The sequence below is a fragment of the Acipenser ruthenus genome, chromosome 11 (assembly GCF_902713425.1).
Source record: "Acipenser ruthenus chromosome 11, fAciRut3.2 maternal haplotype, whole genome shotgun sequence".
Lineage (NCBI taxonomy): Eukaryota > Metazoa > Chordata > Actinopteri > Acipenseriformes > Acipenseridae > Acipenser > Acipenser ruthenus.
In genome coordinates, this window is record NC_081199.1 from 28,532,671 (window position 1) to 28,554,330 (window position 21,660).

A 21,660-nucleotide genomic window follows, 5' to 3' on the forward strand; every position below is an offset into this window, starting at 1 on the left:
TAAAGGCGCTCCTCGCAGGATGTGCCCTATAGCCTGGAGATCGCTGGTTCGAATCCAGGCTATGTCACAGCTGACCGTGACCGAGAGTTCCTAGGGGGCGGCGCACAATTGGCTGAGCGCTGCCCGGGTAGGGAGGGCTTAGGTCGGCAGGGGAATCCACGGCTCACCGCGCATCAGCGACCCCTGTGGCCGATAGGGCGCCTGTGGCTCTGCAGCGGAGCCGCCAGATCTGTGTTGTCCTCCGGCACTATAGGTCTGGTAGCATTGCTGTGGATCTGCAGTGCGAAAAATGACGGCTTGGAAGGAGCACGTTTCGGAGGACGTGTGTTTCAGCCTCCGTTTCCTGAGTCGGCGGGGGGGTTATTTAGACTGCATGTAATGGCTGCCTGTGTAAATGCAGCAGGCTGCTATTCAAACACTCCTGAAGCTAGGAATGAGTCTGTATCAGAGGCTCCTAGCTAAGGGATTTCATTCTTGATCGGTAGCTCAAGGTTTGCTCCACTAATAGAACTGCTGCTGTGAACAATGGGCCTGAGAACCTTTCTAAAGAATAAACTGTGCTAGGTGTACTCATTGTGCAGAAAGAAAGAAAAGGGCCCAGAATGTAAACACAGCAAACCTTGGAAAACACAAAGAAGTGGATAATCCAAAGAAAAGTACAGTTTCACAAAGATGGGACTTTGTCCAAGTTGGAAACCACCACCCACCATGTTACCCACACAATACTACCACGTGTTCAAAATGCTGTCCCTCCACTGTCCAGCACACACTCTAGACACATTGGATCTTTAGTGCTTGTCATGGAGGTTCTGCAAATCATATTTTCAGGCCTGCTAATAATGTGTAGTATAGAACTGTATGACTATTAACCACTGATAAATTTAGAGATACTGAAAACGTTCTTATGGTTTAGAATTCACAAGGGTTCTGTTGTGAAACTTGTAGGTTTTATAGGATCCAAATGCATATGTTCTATAAATCAAGAGAATGAATACATTTGAGGTACACCTTAAATGACAATGAGCTAGATATCCAAATAATATTATGTAGATATGATGAAAACAATTTGAAAAAGCTTATGGGACCCTCAGTACTTTAACTTGTTGTGGCTGCATGACCAAGTGAGTGTTTGCTCTCCACAGGAACAGATTCCATGAGTCCATTGCCTAAGATATATCTAATTTCTCACTGTCTGACATTGTGTCTGAAGCTAAGATTAATACAGTAATTCATTGATCGTTTTTTCCTGTTATTCCTGAGTGTTGCCAACACATCTGCATCAGACCTGTCAGCATATAAAGACATTTACAAAAATAAGTTACAGAGATTGTTTTAGAGTAATTTCTTTAGGTAGAAATAATTGTCTGTGTTTTCTACATTTCAGTGCATTCACCTAGAACAATTAAAAATATTTGATAACCACAATATGGCCAGGACACTATCCTTTGTTGGCATTGGCTCTTTTATAAAGGTGTAAAATTCAATTTTTAGGAAAATATCATATATATTTTTAGAATTATTATTATTATTTATTTCTTAGCAGACGCCCTTATCCAGGGCGACTTACAATCGTAAGCAAAAACATTTCAAGCGTTACAATACAAGTAATACAATAAGAGCAAGAAATACAATAACTTTTGTTCAAGTAAAATACAAGTTTGACAAACCACAATTCAATAATACAGCAGGTAATAGTGATAGTTACATCAGGATATGATTAAATAGTGATAGTTACATCAGGATGTGATTAAATACAAAGTACTACAGGTTAAAAACTTGGCAGATTACAGTATTCTGAAGTACAGGATTAAATGCAGTAAAATAGGGGCTGATAAGAGCAAAATAAAGCACATTTACATGAAGGGTGATAGTGTCCCAGGATACAAACAGAGGAGTTCTACAGGTGCTCTTTGAAGAGGTGAGTCTTAAGGAGGCGCCGGAATGTGGTCAGGGACTGGGCAGTCCTGATTTGATTTCTTTGTTTTAAAACTGAGGTATTTGATTTGTTGAAGAAGGAATATTAATTTAATATGCAGCGCGGTGGAGTGTTCTGATTGGTGCAGGTCAACCTCTTTATAACACTTTAGTCAGGAGCCATAGTTAAGGCTATGTTCATTGTGTTCCAATGACAATGCAGTGCTAGTGGAATGGCATTATGGGGCAAATGGGAGCCACGGCCACTACTGCCTTCTAATTGTGCTAAGGTGCAAAGGGTCTTCTAGGTAGTTAATTTCCAGTGGGTAAAATATCCACATAAAGAAATACATTAATAAATAATGTAAAAACTGTGGTTTATGTGGTACAGAAAAAAAAAATCCTAATTGGACTGGTCTTCCAACCATATCGGCAATGTAGGAGCCTGGAAGTGAAATGTATGTTTTATTCAGGTCAGGAGCTCTGCCCTTTTCTTTCTGTGTTGAAGAGCACCTAATTACTGTTGAAATATAAAGCGTGGTTGAGGTATTGCCAGGACAAGTACACATGGCAGGGTCTTTTCTTTCAGTGGAAATTAACATATTTATTGAACGGCTGGATGTATAAAATTCACACTGCATATTTGGAGGTGACCTCATTTTCTTAACTGATGAAGGCCGAAAGCCCAAACCATTCTCAGCTTGACGAAGATATGTCTTTAGTTTTATTCTGGCGTAAATTTTTGGTTGAATATGCATAACATTGCTGGTTATTTTTAAAATGTGTTCAGTGCTTTGGTCTTGAAAAGTGCTGTGTAATTGCAATGTAGTTGTTGTTTTAAACTACAAGTTTCCAGTAGACTTTATTTAAAATGGCACACTGCCCCAATTGTTTATCATTATACAATAACAGGGCACTATGAAAGTGCATATGAAATACACTGGAGTCATGGAGTCGTGTGTGTGTGTGTGTATATGTGTATATATATATATATAATATGTGTACTTTATAAATATGCTTTATAAGTCATTAATTACTAGAATATAAAATACTGGTTCACGTTTAAGACCAACCAGTCGATCTCTTTAAGTTTGGAGACAATCTGAAGGTCAGGTTTCTTGCATGCTTGTGGTTAAATAGGCAGTAGCCTGTATTGCCCTGCTTTTCCATTTACTGTGTAATATACCAGTACACCAATAGCTTTAAACTTAGGGCCCTTGACAAGCACTTTTGTTTACCCATAGAATGCAATTCAAAGCATGATAGTAGCACCATTTTGTGGAAAAATGCAAGGAGGCTTCTCAAGAAATCACTGTTCTGGGAAAATGCGTAATTGGGATCCTCTCAAAGATTGGTTCTTTCTGTCAGTCAAAGAGTCTGAGTCATAACCTAGCTGCAGTATTTTAATCAGTGGCTGTTTCAGCCTTGCCAGTTCCACAAGTAAATCTCTCTGTGCCATCATTTCGTCTGTTAAAAAACGTTAAAAAGATTATATTTCTAGAAAAATCAAAGCATATACAGTACAGTTCTTCTTGAACTTCAACCGACCCTGTCTCGAGAACATGCAGCCTTAACATTTGCAGGCTCAGAATTTACAAAATTGGAGACATTTTGGTGGTGAAGTCGACCTTGACCTCTGAACTGCCATATTGCAGTCGTGTGTCACCTAGCTAGCTTTTGAATCCTGGATCAGGTTCCAGCCAACCAGCACTGTACCAGTCACCTGTGTCTGTCTGCAATCACTTTGATTAAAATATGTATTGTGTCAGCATTGTCTTGAAAGTTAATGATGTGACATGGACAGAAAAAAAATAATAAATGCCATTTTTAATCCTGGATTTCTTACAGATTGTGACCCAGTGCCTATAATTGCACACCAGAAGGCAGGATTAGAGTGGGCCTCTGTTCAGGGAAATACAGCCAAGATAGTGGGACACTATATTTAGAGCTCCACGCTATGGGAGTCAAATTTAATTTGGCATTGCTGAATCTGGAAGGATTATACTGCAGATGTTGCTGACAGCACAGGATAACAGAAACACTGAGCCAGTGTATAGGGTTAGTGCGATGTGCGTTTAAAAAAATATATATATATAGTTCTGTTTTGTAGCATACCTTTTATTAAAGTGTGCTGTATTGTATTGCCTTTTTGAAGTTCGTTGTCTAAATCAGTGATCAGTGGGGGTTTTCATTATAGTATAGTATGTTGGCTGTCGTGTTGTGATCGACGATGAGCCCGATGTACAGTATGCTGCACAGACGTGTCCGAAGACCTTTCCTGGCTATTGTTCTCGTTTGCAGCCACACAGCAGCTTTGATAGAGCTGAAATTATAGAGGTGATAGTTTCAGCATGGGTTTATAAAGTAAGATCAATCTAAATATGAAAGAAAAAGAAAGATTTATATAAAATACATAACCTGTAAAGATAATTGCTGCCACAATGAGCTTCCAGTCTGCCCTCTCGGAGACTAGAAGTTACTGTAAGTTCAGTATCCCAGGGATATAATGCAGGCACCCGAGGTTTATGTATTATTATTATTATTTATTTCTTAGCAGACGCCCTTATCCAGGCCGACTTACAATTTTTACAAGATATCACATTATTTTTACATACAATTACATTATTTTTTACACATTATTTTTACATACAATTACCCATTTATACAGTTGGGTTTTTACTGGAGCAATCTAGGTAAAGTACCTTGCTCAAGGGTACAGCAGCAGTGTCTCCCTCCGGTCAAGAGCCCTAACCACTACTCCACACTGCTGCCCCAGTGTATATCTTGAGGATCGCTTATCCAATTGTGAAAAAAACTGTTACAGCATTCATAACCATAAATTATCGAGAGTATCATAATCTGGGGGTATAGGGAGGAACCGGTCCATCTGTTGGTCAGTATGTCACACTGCGTTGTGGTTTTTTAATTTTTTTTCCACGTTTCAAGCTTTCTGTTCCGCTTAGGTTTTCAATTTCACAGTATGTTGCGGGAAAAGGTATGGTTAACATTACAGCATTTGAATATTATTTTATCAAAAAAGACAAGGGATGCAATATGTCATAGGAAGATATACAGCTCCATAAACATCCCTCAGATAATTTTTTTTAAGGATGCAAGGTTACATTAATCTCTCAGTTTAAAATGTTGTTTTCCATACAAGCTTCTACAGGACTGCCTGCCTGGAGTGGGAGGTATTTTCCATTGGCAGGAAAGCAGCTTTTTTTCATTCTATTAAGAGGGCAGTGAAGATGCATCTAATTTTTTTGACATGGCTTTAATGGATGTGGATACTCCAAGGATTACTAATGGTGTCAGAGGCTGCATCTGTTTTTTGTGTGGAATTGGATTCAAAGATGTTTGAACTGAGCGATGAGGGTCATGATGCCAGCTTCTCCCTGATTGGCTCATCATACTGTTGCTTCAATCAGTGAAGATCCATGGTCCCTAGATAACTCCTGTTCAATCGACTACCATATAGTGTAGTGAAATAGGAAAGCCATTTTCTATCAGGACTGCTGCTCTCCTGAGAGGCTATGAAAAGTTGACTGCTTTTTTTGGAGAGCAGTAATCAGCACAAATTCAAGCAGCTGTTTCTTCAATTGTTTCATTTGGGATGACAAATGAACCATGGATGTCATAACCTGCTTGCTGTGGAGACAATCGATTTGTGCAGCTCTAATACAGGTGAAACGTAATAAGATATGAAACAGGTAAAAAAAAGAAATATTAGGTAGATGTTGATGATGTAAGTACACAAACTCTGGCGGACAGAGTGGTTGAAGCAGAGACTATCGGATCCTTCAAGAATAGACTGGATGCTGTCATGAACATTCATCTGTAGCCCTCTCTGTGACCATAGTAAGACCTTTAGCTAGTCACCTGGAGGAAAGGTGGTCCGCTTAGCCACGGATTCCCAGAGATTTCATTTCCCCTGATAACTAAATGGTTAGGGTTTTTTTTTGTTTTTCCTCTCCTGAGTTTTAACGGACCACACTTGCATTAAGCGAGCGAGCATAGGTGGGCCGAATGGCCTTTTTTGTTCTATTTCTTATGTTCTAAATAAGTAACTTTCTTTACCAGCACGTTTAAAACAAGCTCCGATCCATCTCAATGTATTTTTAATGTGTTTGCTATTTAACCTGAAAACCTTATCTAGGAATAGACACTAAAACAGTGCAACTTGGAGAATGGTCAAGAGACGGAGTCCCCTTTTATCGATAATAGCAAGAGGATGTTGCTGCTGTATGAATGTACCTTATTAAAAAAACATCTTGACAGCCCAGCACCATTAATGTGACCTATTTCTTTTGTGATAGCATTTTTTTTTTGTAACAAATAAACGTTACCATCCCCCTTCATAGAATTAACAATACAACTAGCACAACTGAATAACGTACAAAGAGCTCAGTGTGCAGTAGTTCATAATTAATAATAACCTAGCCCTGCTTGGTGGAGGCACCATTGCGTTCAGCCACTGTGACCTCACAAACCCTATAACTTTTTGCTGTTTTAGTGATGGTAACAAAGCCAGTATGGTTATTAAAGGTATGGTTAGTTATTAAAAGTATGGTTCCTGATTATCTTATTTTGGTCAAAAAGGTCAATACTGGCTATAGTTTGTGCGATCTATCATGATTCTGGTAGTTTGGTAGTCCTAAGGATACAGACACAATTAGGAGAATTGGCTTTTTCTTATCGACTCCCAAAAACCTGGAACACTTTTTCACATGGTTTAAGAATGCAATTTGATATCCTCTCATGTTTTGGTTATAAAGAGCGTATTAGGGATTTGCTTAAAACTCCTTGCCATTGCTTTTCTTTGAGTCCACACTGAAAAGAAAATAAAAACCCAGCTGTATTACAGCTCCTTCATTTGTTTGTTGTTGTTATCTAAGGCTGGACCACACAAATATTAATTGTGTTGTTTCATGTATGATTGTGTCTGTGTATGACGGGACCCCCTTGTAAATGAGGCCTTGGCCTCAACAGGTTAATTTCCTGTATAAATAAATAAATAAAAATGAAGAGCTTTATTTTTGATAAAGATGTTAATGATAACTGGTAAATATTGTAGGGCAGGTACTACTGTAGATCAGATGTTTAAAAAGATGCAATTACAGTATGAATTCATCTGTTTTGTGAAGGAGATTCATTTAGTGATCGTGTAGAGAACACAGCAACACGCACTCCCCAGAAAGGTGCATTGCCTTTAAAGAACATCAAAAGGTATTTAAAATGCAGTCGACTTCGGTTCCTCTCAACAGAAGTGCAAGTAGAAGTTGTTGTTGTTGTCTGGTGGCTGGACAGTAACGATTAGATTTTGATGTAACAAATGTTGACAGGGTCTTTGTAATCTAATAATAGCCTGGCGTTTGCTGTTGTGAGCAGAAATCATGATAATTTAAACAATGGCTCTGTATATCTCTAGAAAGGCCCAAGGCTACCAGATAAGGTCTGATTTTTCAAGAGTTGTTAACACTGTCTTGTATTACATGCACCAATAGTATGGATTCAGAAGATACTGTCATATCTCTCAGTAAGTGTTCATTCGTAATCTATAGATTTAATAACAGTTTTTATATTTAAATAGCATTTCTTAAAAAAAAAGATTTTGGTTGAATTTTGGTTGAATACTAATACTAATGGTTTCTGACCATTAGTATTAGTATTCAACTTAAAGGTAGAGTGTCCCCAGAAAGTTTTAAAAACAGCTTGTATTTCCTTTAAAATAATATCAACATGACAAGGATTGAGGATGACAATCATAACCTTCAAGTCCAGGACCAGAATTCTTAAAGCCAAGCTGACCGAATCTGGGCACTTTTTAGATTGAGGCCAGTGTCAAGGCGTTACATATATAAAACGCATTCAAACCTCCATTTGTAGTTTTTAGAGCAAGTCGGAATACTCAGCAAAGACCGGAAACTTCGCACAACCAGGACGTGATCCAGCGCTACCTTGACTGTATGACTACGAGAAGTTACACATAAACATTTTGAAATACTCTGTCCAGGAAGCCATGGGACCAGGGACATCCTAGGCCAGACACCTGAGACCAAGGTCAAGGCAGAGACTAAAGTAAATGTCCTTCAACTGACCTTCACAAACTTTTCAGACTGTCCAAGTAGAACACAGATTTCAAAGGGAAGGGAGTTTGTCTCCTAGCAGCTGAAACAAACTTCAGGAGAATGTTAACAAAATGAAATATATGCAAGGCCTGTCTTCTGATGAATACAGGGAAGGCTAGTAAAAATTGCAGCGAATAGTTTATTTTGTAACGGCAGTTCATTATTTTCTTTTCCTTGTGGTGTGAAGGCTATCGTCTCAAATTTGTATCTGATCTTTCCCAACCCATTTTAAGGCTGTTGGGATAGACATCTAATGTTGGTTTGTTTTTGTTTTTGAATTCTACTGAATAGCCATAGTAATTATTACTGCTCTTTTGTTTTTAGGGTGTCGGCCTGTCTGTACATGGACGCTTCAGAGTTGCTACAGAAAAGACAATGTTCGCCATGCCGGAGACTGGAATAGGTAAACAGAAGAAATGTGTCCTGCTTTTGTTAGACTTCATTAGATTTGAAACTATGACAGCTGCCAGTGAGCAGTGAGTGCGGTCTCATTTAAATGTTTATAATGCATTACCTGTAAAGATGTCATCACTGCCAGGAAATAAAACCTCAACAAAAACCTGTCTGTGCACCTGTGAGACGATGCACGTATTGCATATTCGCTGTGGGTAGGTCAACGGAACGGTGTGTCTATGCACTAAACACATCAAGTATCAGAAGAGCCTGTCAAATAATCTAATGAAGACATTGCAGCTGAATCTGCTTTTAATACATTTTAATTGTTGTGCACTTTTATATAAAAAAAAAATCATGGATAGTCTGAAGGTTGGTTCATACTTCAGACTCCAACATCATTTCTGGTCGAAGTCGAGGGTCTGCGACCCTGTGCGACAAGTCAGAGGTCATCCACACTCTTTTGTGACTCTTTTTTGGAAAGTCATATGCCCTTTCTCATGCGTCTGCGACCTGAAATCGCATAAGGTCAAAAAATGTCAACATTTGCTGCATGGTCGGAGTGAAGCGGCACAGCTTTTATAGCTGTATGCACCTGACGTATCACATTCATCTGCGACAGAAGTATGAACCAACCCTTAGACAATCTGGTTCTGAGTAGAGTGCTCATTATGCTTCTATAGACATCCTGATAGAGCTTTAGAATTGTGGAATTATTACTGTAATAGTGACTTAGTTTAAAACAGACAGTCTTTTGTAACCCAGAGCAAACCCCCCAAACTAAAAACACATTTTAAATGCATCTTGACGTGCTGAAACTTTTTTTCGGTTCATAATAGCATTTATATCCACTGCATGGGTCCTTGCCTCTTTAAACAAAAACAAAAAAATTAAACAAAAAGTGTGTTTCTTGTTCCAACTTCAGATAACATCTAAAAACCTATTTAAAAAAAAAAACTTCTTAAAATGACATTCAAGCCCTCTTAACTGTTTTGAAATTGACATGCTTCAGTCTCAGTCTTACTGCAGTTATGTTATGTTTAAAGCCTAATCGGATCTTCCGAGCCATCAGTAATATTAGCAAACAATGAATACAGAAGATTACTGCTAGGCTCTTCTGTGTCTCGTTTGCAACATGGTAAAGCAGATGCTGAGAACATATTTAATGTGGCTGGAAGCATGAGCCACTCCTCATGAACGCTTTGAAAATTGAGAGGCTTGTGTGTAAAGTCCTAACACGTCTGATATGAAGTGTTATTAGTTGGTTATTCAAATGAATGCTCCACTTAAATGAGTCTGTATTGTTTTTGTCTCTGTCAGCTCCTGGCATGAACATTTCCCTCAGTGCAGTTTCTCAAACTCACTTCAAAACACTAGTCCTGAAAAAAAAAATATATATATATATATTATCGTTTTTTAAGTTAATTGACTATCATGGCACATGTATCTCTCTGCTGCAGGGGCATATTCAGTGTTTGCCCCTTAGTAACATTTTTGTCAGTTTGTGCAGTAATTTGCAACAGCCTGAACAAATGTATGTGCCAATGCAGTTTTTTTAAGTGAAAACATTGGTTTGAGGTTTGTTGTAGTTACTCATGTTAACATGTATTAAGCTCAGCCAAAATTTCAAAAAACTATGTGAATCTAATGAAAAACATCTACCGTACAGGACATCAGAGGTCCCTAGTCTTGTTTCTGTTTGGAAAGAATGTTCTCCATGGCAGCTAATACATCAAACAAAATTATATTTTAATTGTACGGGCATACTCTGCATAGCACAGCAAAATGTGTTTGGATTGCTATCTAAGGTTTCTGTTATCATTTTATGGGACATCATTTATCTCATAGTCTAGCTCCACCTGGGGTAAATCTGAGACATATTTATTAATTTTTAAATAAAAAACACACCAAAAAAAGAAAAGAAAATGGGTGACTATTATAATACAAAATTAAAACAGGGTATCCCAAAAAAAGTTCTGTTGAGAGATTAATAAAGAGACTGGTTTCTATTTAATTGCTCATAAATACAAACACCATTTTAAATCACTGAATTAGAACCATCCCTGATGTTTTACCTATTTTTACAGACATACATTAAACTCACTTGCACGGTTAGATGTTTGATTTATGTAAGGGAGCCTCTGTTAATTAGCTGTCATATTTACCCATTGCACTGGAGATTCAGGCATGCATACATTGAAGCAAATGGTGTGAGAATAGCTTAGCTATCAGGAGAGCTGTGACATTTAGTTCTTGATACTGTAATTAAGAAAGTGAATGAGGGCTCCCTGTTTAAAATGCATTAGATCATTACTGAATCTCCATTACCCCTGTGATCTTGCGCTCTTTAGTTTTATATGCCTGTTAAATCGGAGGCCAAGAATTGTCAGTAAACGTAATTGTAGTTTGATTCAGACAATTTTTGATTTGAAGAAAATGGTTGGTTAATTTATTTAGACACTATTACACTACAATATTAGACACTAATACAACTATTTCATAAATATATCTGAACATCATGTAGTTGAACTAATTTATAAGCAATAATTATACCTATTGGTTAGAGTAACACTCCATACAGATGCCATGTAGGTCAGAATGGAGATTCATTAGTATTGTATGACGGAAATTACAATTTCTTCTTTTAACAGGATTGAAAGGATGGTCTGAAGTACAGTACTTAATCCCTTGGCCCTTTAGCACTGACTGCAATCAAGCAGGCTTTATAACCTCCCACTGTAGCTCTGCAAGAGAGACCTGAACACACCCTGCCACTCAGACCAGTTGTGCCGAATTGTGGGATGGGTTGGGATGTAAGCTACTGTCCACTATTTTCATTAGTTTAAGACCGACAAGGGTGAAAGGCTGCACCTTTACCCCTGATTACAAAATGATTGCTCTGAATGCTAGTACTGAGCGGACAAAAGATTTGTAAACAACACACCATAGGACAGAATGTGCAATCCCATCTTTGTGGACAATGACCGAACTAAGTTGAATCAAAGAGTCCCCATTAAATAACTGCCTTTTAAAGTGGTATTACTAAATACTCTATTGATCATTTTAACAAATTGTACAGTTTCTAACAATTTCCTGTACGTCACAAAGAAACACTCCCATTACAGATTTTCCTGTGACAAGATAATCTCTCCATAGCCTCGACAAGTGATTAAGGTTTTTATCCTTCTGAAAGATACTTTAATGGCCATTCCATTTTCAACATGAAACTCAGAAATCCCTGGTGCTGCTAAGTGTTGACCTTCCCAGATTTTGAGTAGCAGGCAGTTTAGGATGTTATCATCTAGTGATGCTATTAGGAGTTGCCTTCTCAGACAGGACGGCTTTGCAGAAAAAGTTGTCTTTTTTTCTTTGTCCTCCACATCTCTGGTTGGTTTTGTGCTCAAAGTCGTTTGTTTCTCCAGGCAATACTACATTCTTCAGAATGGCAAGTTCCCAGCTGTTTTTTCGGACAAAAATACATCATGTCCCCAAGCCAGGTCTCTGCATTTTTTTTTTGTCATTTTGTTTGAACCAGTCTTACATAACAGCAGAACTTTTCAGTGTTTTTTCAGCAGTGTTTAATTTGGTCTTCAAGTGTTGAGGCACTGTCACAAAGACGGCTGCAGTGGGTGACGTCAGGCCAGAAACAGGAAGACAGAGACTTGGGGTTTTGATGAAGCTGAGACGCAATGGTAGCGTTCAGAAGGTTTATTGCAAAATAAAAAGGTTTTAAACACAAAACAGGACACGGCACTTCACGCCAAAATAAAAGAGACAAACAAAACATACTAAATAGTAAACAGACGGACAGACAAACAAAACACGGTGAGTGAGACACTTCTTTTCTTCTTCTTCTTCTTCTTCTTCTTATTATTCTTTTTACCTCCTTCTCCACACTTGTTCTCCACTCACCGAACACCCAACCCCGAGTGAGTGCTACGTGTCTCTATATATACTGTTGTGCCGGGATTCAATTACTAATTAATTATTCACTTGAATCCCAGCACGTGAATTCATTACGTGCAACCTCGTGCTCACATATTATATACTTTAAATGCACGTGAAGTGATGGTGCAATCCCGTGCCTAAATATAATTATACCATTTAAATACTCGTGCTGCACACACCCATTTATATCCCGTGTACCAACTACAATACACCAACATTTAACACACCACACGCAACATACAACATATAACACACAAATGCACACAGGCGGGGCACATTGCCACAGGCACACACCATTTAAGTATTGCATGATTCAGGGAAATTCTCCAGCACTGATTTCTAATCACCACACCTGCTATTGCGGGACTGAAGAAACTACAAACCTTGAAGCACTCACTTAGCAATGCTCTGAAAGCTTTGCTCAGGCATCAATTTCTGTAATTTGCCAGGATTAGATAGCATAAACATTTGTCCTGAAGTTCATGTGGGAGTTTATGACAGAACCCAAATCATTGATTGGTTTAGAGGTAAGCGATAGCTACATATTAAATACAGTGTGTTGTTGATCATTATGTTGTCTAATTACCATGCTCTTGTAGCTTCTATGTATTTACAAATCTGCCGTTGCCACCATAACTGCTAATATCTCGTTAACTGTTTCAGCTGGCAACTTGTATTTTATGGAAATCTAGCGGACCTGTGACCTAAGATGGGTGCCATATTGGGTTCATGTGACTTTTTTGGGTTTCCGGATGTTAAAGATCTAACGCTTTGAGATGTTGGCTGCATACTCAGTATACAACTGTATTCTATGATTCTCTAGGGCAAATTCAGTCTTCGATATTGTTCCAGTTATTTTACAGTGCTGCCACAGCCCTGTCCATGACAGAAATTTCACACCCACATTTAATTTCTGTAAAATATGAATGATACAGATCTTTTCCACACATCCATGTTTACAAATTTGATATGGCATTCCCCTTACATTATGCCCCTTGGGGATGCTTTGTTTTTATTCACAAAAAACCCCAGTTTTCATTTTTAATAAACCTTAGAACTAGACTGCCTTCAGGATACTCACTGGGGATTTGCTGTTGCGCTGACTGTGTGTGTGTGCGTGCGTGCATGCATGTGTTATATTGAGCAGCAGACCAAGAACTGCTATAGCATGGAATCCACCTGCACTTGGATTGTTACTAGGGTCACCTGCAGGAATCCTTTCATTAATCATAACATTTGACAGCTGATCAATGGATAACCCAAACTGTTGTTTTTTCTTGATTTCACATTGGTCTGGGTAGAGTAGTAGTTAGGGCTCTGGACTCGTAAGTTCAATCCCAGGTGGGGGACACTGCTGCTGTACCCTTGAGCAAGGTACTTTACCTAGATTGCTCCAGTAAAACCCCAACTGTATACATGGGTAATTGTATGTAAAAATAATGTGATATCTTGTAACAATTGTAAGTCTCCCTGGATAAGGGCGTCGGCTTAGAAATAAATAATAATAATATTTAAATAGTTTAGCTACTGTGTACGAGCTTCTGTGTCTTATGCACAGATGTTTATCTGGATGTTTAAAGCATTGGTGATGCTCTACAATGGTTTCAAATGTGCCGAATAGCAAGAGAATGCAGGGGTAGAGGATGCAGAAGTCTGATGGCTGAGAGACAGGATTAATTTAAGACAAATTCTTACTGACATGAGCTCAGACTGTGGGGCTAAATGAGTGTTTTCATCTTTCGGTTCTTGGGTCTCAATCTGCCAAAGTATAAATTATAGTATCTGTTTTAACTTCTTTTTGTATTCATTGCACGGTATTGTATTTCTATAACAGAAAATTAACTTAGATGATGTACAATACGTATGTCATGGTATACTGCCTCTGCCTCCTTTCGGTCAGACTTGAGTCACTACCATAACTTTTTATGTTTGATATAAAAGGGCACTAGGTATAAATAACACCTTCCAAAACTTGATTTTTGTTCATGAAAAAATAGTCACTAGGGTGAACAATAATAGGGGTTTTGGGGGTTTTCAGTTGGTCGCATCATTTAAAATATGGTACTTTGTTGTAAACAGATAATATCTCCTTTTCTGAGCTGTAATAGGATGTAAGAGGGTGCTGATCTCTGGGCAAGGGCTGCCATGGAGCTTTATTATTTACAAAACTTCAAACAAAACCATGTAGCTGAAGCTTCCTTAAAATGAAAGCTGGCAGTGAAGCATGAAACACAATAGCTTTAGCAATAACATAGGATACAGTTTGAAGAGCTATTTGCATGAGACACCAATACAGAACTTGAGATTGTATTTGTATTTGTCAAGAATGGTAGCCACACAGGTAATGAGAAGATTTAAATCCCTACTGAAAAAAACATGTACAGTATTTGCCTTTGACTCTTGAGGATCAAAGGGTTTGTATTGTGTTTTTAAAGCAACACACATCAGAAACCGTCCATGCACATGCCTACAGTGGCACCCAAATTATTCAGTCAAGTTATCTGTGAAGATTCATTGTTGGATATATTACCAAACTTGAATTCCTATATATATATATATAATGTAATTGTAATGTGTATATATAATATATAACTTTTATTAATAGAAATATAATGGTTACTCAGGAGAATGCTACACAAGTGAAACACTGCATGTTTTTTTTTTTTTTTTAATAATGACACATACACAAGTATATTTTTCTTAACATCCTTCATCAAATTCATTTTTTCTCAACATTAACATGTGATAATAAATGTACTTAAATGTGCAAGGTTTCCCGCAGCCAGTGTAATATGAAAAGCCGCACGGTTTACCACTTACCACTTTCCACTGACGCTCAGAATAAACTCCATGAAGATTTTTGGTACTACAGTTTGCATGTTTGTGTGTTTATTTTTTTGGGGGGTGTCAAAAAATCATTACCCACTAACTGTCGAAATCGTGAGTGGTTCAAAGTTAGCCCTGCTCCCCATCTACAAACTGCTACTCTCACATCACATATCTTTCCTATGTTACCCGAAGCTTTATTTCTCGACAGGCCTGTTTCCTGATGTTGGAGGAGGCTACTTCCTTCCCAGACTCCAAGGAAAGCTCGGCCTCTTCTTAGCGCTCACCGGCTTTCGGATCAAAGGAAGGGATGTTCAACAAGCAGGAGTCGCCAGCCACTTTGTGGACTCCGAATAGGTATCAATTTCTAGCGAAATTGAGATTATAGGCGGATAAAGGAAAGCTAGACGGCTGGACGCATCTTTGATAAGCTGTGCTCCTAGACTTCTCCCGGCCATAGACTGGTTTCTGTATGGGAATTACAACACTACCACAAGGTCATTTACCCTGGAATAGCTGGGTCAGCTGAGCTGGAGCGAGCTGATTGGAGCTGGCATTTGGTAAATGGTTATTTGCTTGTGTGACAGAGAGGCGAGATTGAGGATATTTAAAGAATGTTCTTGTGATTTTCCGAGTTATGAATGGGCTGGAAAAGGGCTCTCGGTGAGCGGAGTGGAAGGCATTGTTAGAGTTTACTCACAAGTTTGCTTTAATTTCACATCCAGAAAATGCAAAGTAAATGACCCATATTTGTTTGTGGTTAAAATATTTCTGTTTCAAGGCTGACGTGAATGACACTAGTGTAACCCTTGCAGTGTAAACTGTTTGACAGTGTTTACATTGCAGTGGTTGACATTAAAGTGAACGTCTTTGAACTGTTTTATAACGGGAGGTAATCTCATTAGCTGCACTGAAGGAACAGCCTGTATTTCTCATATTGGTGATTTCCTTCCTCCTAACAGCTGCCTTCTCTAGAGAAAGATTTGGTGCAACTGAAGACTCCATCCAACACAGATGTGGCAGGTGTATTAAATTCGTATCAAGCACAGGTAAAAAAGATTTGTTACAAATCTTTCTTTCAGGTCAGGATGAATGTCTGAAGCAGCTGGTGATTGAAGGGAGTGACAGATAGCAATATAGTTTGTTTAATGAATATAGAATAGTTTGATATTCATGATGTTTCTCTGGACTTGTTGAGATCTCTCAACAGGGAAAGTCAAACTTGTAATTTATTAATAAAAGCAGACTTAAAAAACAAAAAAACAAACAAAAAAAATTATTTAAATAACTCACCAGTTAAGCTTTGCGGAAAGGGTCCATAAATACAAATACGTGAACATTTAAAACAAAAAAAAAAATAATGACTGTTTACTAGGTAGGTAATTAAGTCTCGCCAGGTTTTTTGAAGATTCTTTCTAAATGTACAACATATCAGTTTGTAATCACAAAATAAATATCTGAAATGCATGCTTGGTCTTTTAAAGGTGTAAAAAGCTAAATCTGGTGAGACGTTTCATCGTTGACTTCCAAAAAATTATCAAAATAATTTCTGACTTTGACTCAGAAATAAAATTTATCAGTGTAAACAGAAATATAATAGTGCTACAGAGCATGTAATAACCCGGTTCTGTATATTTCTGGTTTGATGATGTTATTCCATGTCAGACTTGATCGTCCTTTGATCAAAACTCTGGGTAAAGTAATGCATTTTAAATGAGCCTTGTGCTTTGAATATCTTTCTGTTAAGGAGTACAGCAGTGTTCATTGGTTTATGTATGACTTCTCGGTGCTGCATAAATGATGTTGTCTTTTCTTAGGAAGACTGATCCAACATGTTCTTCTTTATTCCTGGCAGCAAATATATTTTTAACAGTCTATTAAAAATTCCGCAATGGCACAACATCTATGAACTGAGGTTTACTACTTTGTTATTTTGGGGGATTTTGGATCTCTGACAGAGCACTGTGCTGGTTTCGATATAAAGGAGGAACATTTTTAAGAAACAAATAAATGCAAAATTAAGACTGTCAAAGTTTAACTGTGTAAAACAATATTCTACAAACAGTTCTGCTCTAATGTATAATGTTCTATCTTGCTGTACTTTTCCTATTATTATGCATTTACCATAGTGTACTGTGCTTTGCCATGTTTTAATATGCTTTACCATACCTCCCTGTGCTGTACAGTACTTACCTATGCTTTCACTATGCTTTTTTACTCTTGGATAGGCCTTTACTATGGTAAACTTTTATAAGTGATGTTTACATGACTTAAAGGCTTTATTATGGTGCTGAAAACACACCACACCAATAGAAAATCAGGGACCCTAACTCTTACTAACCCTCCCCAGAGGTAGTGCCCAGCACTTTGACTTTAGATAACATCTTGCTGCTTCCTGTATAAACCTCTGGCTCCTTGACACTTCTGGTAAATGTACTCATGGGCATTTTCAGATTTAATAGCCTATCTAATACAGTAGTCAGTGTGTGTTTGCATTTTGTGAAGACAGGTATGCAGTCTGGAAGAAAATATTACCTCTTGGGGAGGTTTTTATTCAACAACATACCCTGCACCCTGTCTCATTTTTCTAGCTACCTTATGTTGCTAAAATGATCAGATGCCATCAATAAAGGCCCATGCTCAATCTATGTAGAAGAGGTCCTTGTAAACAGTTTCCCTTCCATAAACACAAGCTAAATCTAGTTATATACATTGTGAAAAAAAGTGTGTGTGTTTGTGTGTGGTATATAAGTGCATGTGTATGTGTGTGTCTGTGTTTGTTTGTTTCGCTTCATGTCTTCTCTTCTCTTACAGAGCAAGCTTGATGATGGAAAACCATTCATCCTTGCAGAGCACATGGATCAGATCAATAGGTATGCTTCTACTTTAAATATGCTACTCCCTGGAGTCAAAGCATCCATCTGCACCACTCAAATTAATGACTCCACTGAAATGGCAACTATTTCTAGTGGCAGCATCACCAGACTGAGGATTCTGGGGAATATGCAGCACTGGTTCTTCCCCAATTTATGAATTTTACCCATTAACAAGCACATACATTACTATAGCAAAAGCTTAACAAATCATTTTGTGATATTGGACAGAAGCAGGTGGAGCCAGCCGAGTTGAAAGGTCAAAACAATATCACATGATTTTTTTAAGAACCTGGAAGCAAAACAAACAAATGAACAAAACATGTCTGCAAGCAAGTTTGCAGCCAGTTAGCCGAGCAGTGGAGAATAATTATTAAAAAAGCATAATATTAGAACAGAATCATCAAGAATGATCAAATACATCATAAAAGGATGGACTGACAGATGGGGGAGGGGGGGGGGGGGGGGGGGGGATTAGGATTTTGTAGCTAGACAGTATGTACTTATTGTAAATTGCTGCTTCTGGGATGCAGCAATTTACAAAAACAACTGCATAGCAGTTTCACCCATTCCAGGTTTCTTTTTTTATGAGCTTGATTAGCCACAGTGTATAGGTAACGAGCTGAATTGCTATGCAGTGGGAGTCTTATTTCCACCCTTGCTGTTTACCTATTAGAAACACATGCTGGTAATGTTTTTTTCCTAATTATTTCTCAGAACTGAATCATTTACAAAAGTACATGTTGCTGGATTAGTATTGATTAGGTAGACATCTAATGTAATTAGGGCACAACAGTTCCAACCAGAGCCACTATCTAATTGAGAAAGGTGGTGCACAGCTATAGAATAATCCTTGCTTGTTCAGACGGCTGGCATTTGCCAGCAGCTTCTTTGAATTATTACATTACAGCATCTAGTGATGACGTGTATTCATCTTTGTCCTTTTGCTCAAAACAAATGTCTTGCAAAACCTTTGAGCTACCATGCTACTGGGATAGCTGGGTCCTGTCTTGCATTAATATCAAGTCTTACACAAATGCAGTTCATATTCTGTGCTAGATAGCCAGACTTCTTTCCAAACCTCTGGCAGTATTTGCTAATAATATTGAATCTCTATTCTGATCACATGGCTTCCCATTTAGGAAAGCTAAGCATTCAATTTGGAGTCAGTCTGTCTATTTCTTTAAACACTACAGACCTGTGTACAGGACAACAATTCTACAAACAATGATGGACCTGTCTAGTGCAGTAGTGTAGCAGACCAAACGCATATATTTATCTATGTCCATTTATATTTTCAGTATAAAAAAACTTGAGGAACTGTTTAGTCATTCTAGGGTAGTCTTTGCTGGAAGAGTAGGAATGTACAGAAATATTCTCTCCCAAATGACCCTGACAGATTACAAAGCAATACTCTCCAGGCCAGGGTATCAACTGTCATTTGACACTAAAGACAGTTAGGTCTGAGGTCCTGGCCTCACACCTAGAATGAGAACGGCTGGACGGTGTGATCTGATTGTAGCCAGTCCACATTGTAGTCTGAGCCACTGCACACACAGGGGCTTGGCGAAATTAAGCTTGGTGTCAGAAGTGGTGTTGATGGCAGGTATTCTGCCCTCTGGGCCAAATCACAAAAAAATATTCCAGCATGGTGTTAGGCATTGTGCTGTAGGAGGGCCTGTTCTTATGGATGAAATAATAAATGTCATCAGATAAATAAATGAGGTCTGAATGTCTAAAGTCTAAAGCCTATACATATTGAGCCCCCTTAGATTTGTCAGGAATTGCATTGGCCATAGTTTAAATGTCTGTCATTGTGGGCAGAATGCTAAGGCACTTGTCCATTTATCTTTATTTCTTTTTTTTTTTTTTAATTGCAGACTATTTGAAGCTAGCAGTGTTGAGGATATTATGCAGAAATTGAACGAGGACGGCTCATCATTTGCACTCAAGCAGTTAGAGGTAGGACCATTTATATCATAAGGATCATTTCAGCCTCCAGCGTTAAGGATTGTTTGTTGTAGACGTCGAAGAATTCTCTAATTATTGTGCAACAGTGAACATGCCTCAAAATAGCTAGACAATACATATTTGGGGAACAAATTATGAATGTTAAATTAAGGCAATAATAAAGGTAAGTAGTTCAAATCAAGTACTTGGCAAAACAAGAGGATTGTGTCAGACAGTTTTCTTTGATAATTGATATACAGTATTGGCTGTAATCAACAGACAAACTGTCTCTTATGTGACAGCCATTTCAGCAATCGAGGAGCTCCAATGAAGTGCCTGTAGGTAGAGAACAGTCTGCAGCTCCCTTTGATAAATTTGCAGTCCATTAGTGTCAAGTGAAAGTCTTTGAATATGAAAGCTGTAGAATTAATGTTCACTTGTCTCTTAAGGCCAAAAAAAGAATACATTTCCTTTTTTTTTTTTTTTTTAAATGATTCTATTGCAGAAAATGTGACTACAATCCAGGCTACATTTTTGGTTACCTATTTTAGAACATGAATACAAGTGGGAATTTGCAGAGTCTTGGTGTGCATGATATTTAGATAGTCACACAGATAAACCAGGTACAGTTTGCAAAGTCTGACTGAGATGGTGAAGGTTTTTTCAGGAGCAATGCTGATTCCTATACATTCCCAGAATTGGATATAAAACAACACTCTGATGTTCATGTTGAATTCATTGTTGTTAAGGAACAACAAATATGTTAGCCTCGCCTGGCAAAGTTCACAGCAGATTCTTATTACAGTACAATTTAAAATATGCAGATGCTTCAAGGGTCAGATATGCTAAAAGGCTGATCATAAAATGCTAATTTCTTCCATAAATCTTAAAACCTGTAGTATTACTTCTTCACCTTTGACAGTAGGGATCAACGTATGTGGCTACTTTTTCAATTGACTTTATTCTGTCATTTACTTGTATTGAAGAAAAAAGCAGGTAGACTGATTGGTTCAGGTGAACTGGGCTTGTCTTGAGCCTGAATGTTCTTCTGTTTTCACAGACTCTCAAAAAGATGTCTCCTACATCTCTGAAGATTACTTTCAGGCAACTGCAAGACGGAGCCTCCATGAGCCTGCAAGAGGTCCTAGTTATGGAGTACAGGCTTAGCCAAGCATGCATGGTAGGTTATGGAAAATCTGCAGACCGTAACTTCACCCAAAACTGCAGACCAGTAAAATGATCTGATAAATTAGTATTTAAACAGTTACAACCATTACAAACTATGTAATTAGTTATTCTGTAAAGTTACAGAAAGGGCTGAAAGACGAAATGATTGATCTGCCTGTGTACAAGTTTTCTGCTGTCTAGCATTGTGAAAGTATAGCAAATTTCCCATGGTTAACTTAAATAATGCTGTTGACAGGGCAACACTGATTAAACATGGCAGATCTGCAAGTTGTTCAAATGATTGCCAGCTTTAATTACACTTTTTGTTCAACTGGTACATGTTCAACAGTTTTGAGATTGCTGCTTTGTAAACAAAAGGCATTTGTGCATCTACCATCAGCCCTCTATTAAAGTCGTTCAGATTTGTTTTGTGGAATATAGTGGACTTCGATGCAATTCAC

At 38.1% G+C, this 21,660-nt stretch overlaps 1 pseudogene; it reads left to right on the plus strand.

Moving 5' to 3' along the window:
• The window catches only part of LOC117426326 (3-hydroxyisobutyryl-CoA hydrolase, mitochondrial-like), a 41,784-nt pseudogene that overhangs the window by 14,451 nt on the left and 5,673 nt on the right, over positions 1–21,660 (plus strand).